Raw genomic sequence first — 4,761 nt, 5'->3', positions numbered from 1 at the left:
CAACTTGCTTCTTGGTCATGATGTTTGTACAGGAATAGAAACCTGACTAAGACAACCCCTTACAAGATCTATGTCCTTGGGTAAAGTACTTAATCTCTATGCCTTTGTTTCAGGATCTACCGTGTTGACCTATTAGGATTAATAAAGGAACACCTTATCTAAAAGTGAGAGCCCTGTCTCTGATGTCACTGCAGATGTCAGTATTTGGAGACACAGCTCCTGATTCTGCTCAGCTGGAAAGGATGTACCTGCCTCCCAGCTTCATTAGCAACCTGTCTGTGCACCACAGAGTCAGCAACATCTCCTATCTTTCTGTATATTGCTTATCTTCCTCTAGTAGTGAGTATGTTGGGAATGAAGGGCATATCTTGCTCACTTCTGAGATTCCCACAAAAGTAAACTTAAACGTTTTCCACTGAAGAAAAAAAATCAACATTTATCAAATGAAATAAAGAAATCTGGAAAAAGAGCAGGGCAGTGGTGCCACATGCCTTTAATCCCAGCACTTGGGAGGCAGAGGCAGGCAGATTTCTGAGTTCGAGGCCAGCCTAGTCTACAAAGTGAGTTCCAGGACAGCCAGGGCTACACAGAGAAACCCTGTCTCGAAAAAGCCAAAAGGAAAAAAAGAAAGAAATCTGGAAAAAGAAAGCACTTGGCATCTTTAACTTTTACTTAGAAAAATACACATTAACCTGACAACTGTGAACTCAGTTTTCTTAAAAGGAAGGGACAATGAAACAGATACTGAGGGGACAGGGATAGGAGAGATGTTTCAAGGAATGAACTTTGGAAACCAATGTAACAATTTCTAAGTAAAAGGTCCAAAATAAAGAATGATTCCAACTTTTGTTGATCTGTGCCACAATTAAATAAGCAATGATTCAGATGTCAGATTTTCCTCCCTCCCACCTAGGAGAACCACCACCCTGTTCACCCAGTTCTTAGTCCAGACTGGATGGAGGGGACCACACCCAACCCAAGCCATGAGATACTATCTTGTCACCCAAGAACAACTCAATAAGAGCTGCTTGGCTCTACTTAGATATGAGCAAGTTCCTGTGGCCACACCTACTAGGCATCCCCATTATCATGCCTTCCCGCCATGATGGACTGAGAGCCAAAACATAAAACTTTCCTCCCTTAAAAACAATCAATAAATAGATATTATCAAGAACCAATTACTATGACAGCACTGTCATCCATTTGGGAAATGTCTGTGTAGTTGTCTTAGTTAGGGTTTCTCTTGCTGGGATGAAACACCATGAGCAAAAACAGGTTGGGAGGAAAGGGTCTATTAGGCACATACTTCCAATTATAGTGGATCATTGAAGGAAAGTCAGAACAGGAACTCACACGGGACAGAAGCTTGGAGGCAGGAGTTGACACAGAGGCCATAGAGGAGTTCTGCTTACTGGCTTGCTCCCCGCCCTCAGATTGATCAACTTGCTTTCTTATAGAGCCCAGAACCACCAGTCCAGGGTGGTATCACTCCCAGTGGGCTGGATCCTCCCTCATCAATCACTAAGAAAATGCCCTTTAGCTCGCCTACAGCCCAATCTTCTGGAGGCATTTTCTTAATTAAGGTTCCCTCCTCTAAGATGACCTTAGCTTGTGTCAAGTCGACATAAAACTATTCAGCACAGTAGCCCTGAAGGCCTAAGAGGAAAGAATTTTAGATGATCCCCAGCTACGTGTGGATAACATCATGCCAATATGAAGTATTTCCAATTAATTAAACGTGGGAAGAATTTTTTTTTTATTTTCAAATGATCTAGTCTAGGGTAATAGAGTTGAGGAAAAGAAGAATAAAAGCACCAATCCCAAACAGTAAGGGAAGAAGGGCTCTAGTCAAGAAAATACTCCTTGAAAAGTCACAACAATATGGACTTGATATACAACTCATTTTGTAGGCATCTTCCTTCATGTGAATGAATTCCTGGGTTTGATCTCTAATACCACAAAACCCTCAGCATCTAGAGACAGATGGATCAGAAGTTGGAAGTCATCTTTTGCTATATTAGATGTGTGAAGCCATTCTGGGCTACATGAGACCCTATGTTAATAATAAAAACATAAAATAACACAATTATAAATTCAATTTAATGTAAAATTTCTGAAGTGTGAAACACTGTAAGGCCAGCCATTGTGGTACATTTACTAATTGTTGACCTTAGTGACTACTAGTACTGTTTTATTCAGAAAGTCTTTCCTCTTGTCAAGGAGTTCAAGTCTATTCCCCACTTTCTCTCTGATCAGATTCATGGTATTTGGTTTTGTGTTGAGGTCTGTGATCCATTAGATGTTGAGTTTTGTAAAGGATGATAAATATGGATCTCCTTGGATTCTTCTACATACAACTGTCCAGTTTGACCAGCACCATTTGTTGAAGATTCTATATTTTCTCCAGTGTGTGTGTGTGTGTGTGTGTGTGTGTGTGTGTGTGTGTGTGTTTGCTTCTTTGTAAAAATCAGATGTCCATAGATGTATGGACTTATGTCTTAATGATTCAATTCCATTGATCAACATGTCTGTTTTTATACCAACACTATGCTGTTTTTATTGCTATAGGTCTATAATACAACCTAAAATCTGGGATAGTAAGACATCTAGCAGTTCTTTTAACATTTAGGATTGTTTTGTAGCTATCCTGAGTTTGTTGTGTCTTCATATAAAGCTAAAAAATACCATTTCAAGTTCTGTGACTTGGAATTTTGATGGGGAGTGCATTGAATTTGCAGATTGCTTTTTGGTATGATGGGCATTTTGATAATATTAATCTTAATGATCAATGAGTACAGGATATTTCTCCATCTTCTGGTGTTTTCTTCAATATATTTATTTAATGTCTTAAAGGTTTTTATGATATATGTCTTTCATGTACTTGGTTAAAGTGATTCCAAGGTAGTTTTACTTTTTTTGAGGCTACTGTGAAAAGTATTATTTCCCTGATATCTTTCTCAGTCTGTTTTTCAACTGTTCATAGGAAATGTACTGATTTTTGTGGGTTAAATATGTATCCTATTTTTCTGCAAGTGATTGTCAGCTGTAGAAGTTTCTTGGTGGAAACTCTAGGGTCTTTTACATATAAAATCATATCCTCTAAAATAAACATACTTTAACTTCTACCTTTCTTACTTGTATACCTTTGACTTCTTTGGTTATCTTAGTGTTCTAGCTAAGACTTCAAATACTACATTAAGTATGGAAAGTGTGGACAGTCTTGTCTTGCTCCTGATTTTAGTGGAAATGTTTTAAGTTTCTCTCCATTTAGGTTGATGTTGTCTGTGAGTTTACTTTATATTGATGTATTTTGTTGAGGCATGTCTCTTATATCCCTTGTCTCGCCAGAACTTCTATCAAGAAAGGATGCTGGAAAAAAAAAAAAAAAAGAAAGGATGCTGGATTTTCTCAAAGGCCTTTCTTCATCCAATGAGATGATCATGTAGTTTTGTCTTTCCATCTGTTTATGTGGTAGATTATGTTTACTAATTTATGTGTGTTAAACCAAACCTGAATTTCTGGGATGAAGTCAACTTGATCACTGTGGGTAATCCTTTTGATGTGTTCTTGAATTGGTTTTCAGGTATTTTGTTGAGAATTTTTGCATCTATATGCATAAGGGAAATTGGTCTACAATTTTCTTTTGTGTTGGGTCTTTGTGTGGTTCGTGTGTCATGGTGACACTGGATTTATAAAAATAATTAAGAAATGTTCCTTTTCAGTTCCTATTTTTATGGAATAATTAAAGAAGTATTGACATTAACTCCTCTTTGAAAGTCTGACTGTATCCATCTGGCATGGGCTTTTATGCTGAGATACTTTTAATTGCTGCTTCTATTTCACTAAAGGGATACAGATCTGTTTTAAAATGACTATTTTATATTGATTTCACTTTGATAAGTCATATATGTCAAGGAATCTATCCATTTCTTTTGAGCTATCCAGTTTGATAGAATACAGAATTTTAAAATATGTCCTGATTTGCATTTCCCTGATGACTAAGGATGTTGAAATTTTCTTTAAGTGCTTCTCAGCCATTCAGTATTCCTCAGTTGAGAATTCTTTGTTTAGTTCTGTGCCACATTTTTTATAGGGTTATTTGGTTCTCTGGAGTCTCACTTCTTGAGTTCTTTGTATATATTGGATATTAGCCCTCTATCAGATGTAAGATTGGAAAAGATCTTTTCCCAATCTGTTGGTTGCCTTTTTGCCCTATTGACAGTGTCCTCTGAAGCTTTGCAACTTTATGAGGTCCCATTTGTTAATTCTTAATCTTATAGCATAAGCTATTGGTGTTCTGTTCAGGAAATTTTCCCCTGTGCCCATGTGCTGAAGGTAAATGCAAATCAAAACAACCCTGAGATTCCACATCACACCAGTCAGAATGGCTAAGATCAAAAACTCAGGTGACAGCAGATGCTGGTGAGGATGTAGAGAAAGAGGAACACTCCTCCATTGCTGGTGGTGTTGCAAGCTGGTACAACCACTCTGGAAATCAGTTTGTCTGTTCCTCAGAAAATTGGGCATAATACTACCTGAGGACCCACTAATACCACTCCTGGGCGTATACCCAGATGTCCCAACATGTAATAAGGACACATGCTCCACTATGTTTATCATAACTTTAGTTATAATAGCCAGGAGCTGGAAAGAACCCAGATGCCCCTCAACAGAGGAATGGATACAGAAAATGTGGTACATTTACACAATGGAGTACTACTCAGCTATTAAAAACAATGAATTTATGAAATTCTTGGGCAA

The sequence above is a fragment of the Mus pahari genome, chromosome 1, assembly GCF_900095145.1.
Source record: "Mus pahari chromosome 1, PAHARI_EIJ_v1.1, whole genome shotgun sequence".
Classification (NCBI taxonomy): domain Eukaryota; kingdom Metazoa; phylum Chordata; class Mammalia; order Rodentia; family Muridae; genus Mus; species Mus pahari.
Note: the sequence above shows the minus strand (reverse complement) of the source record.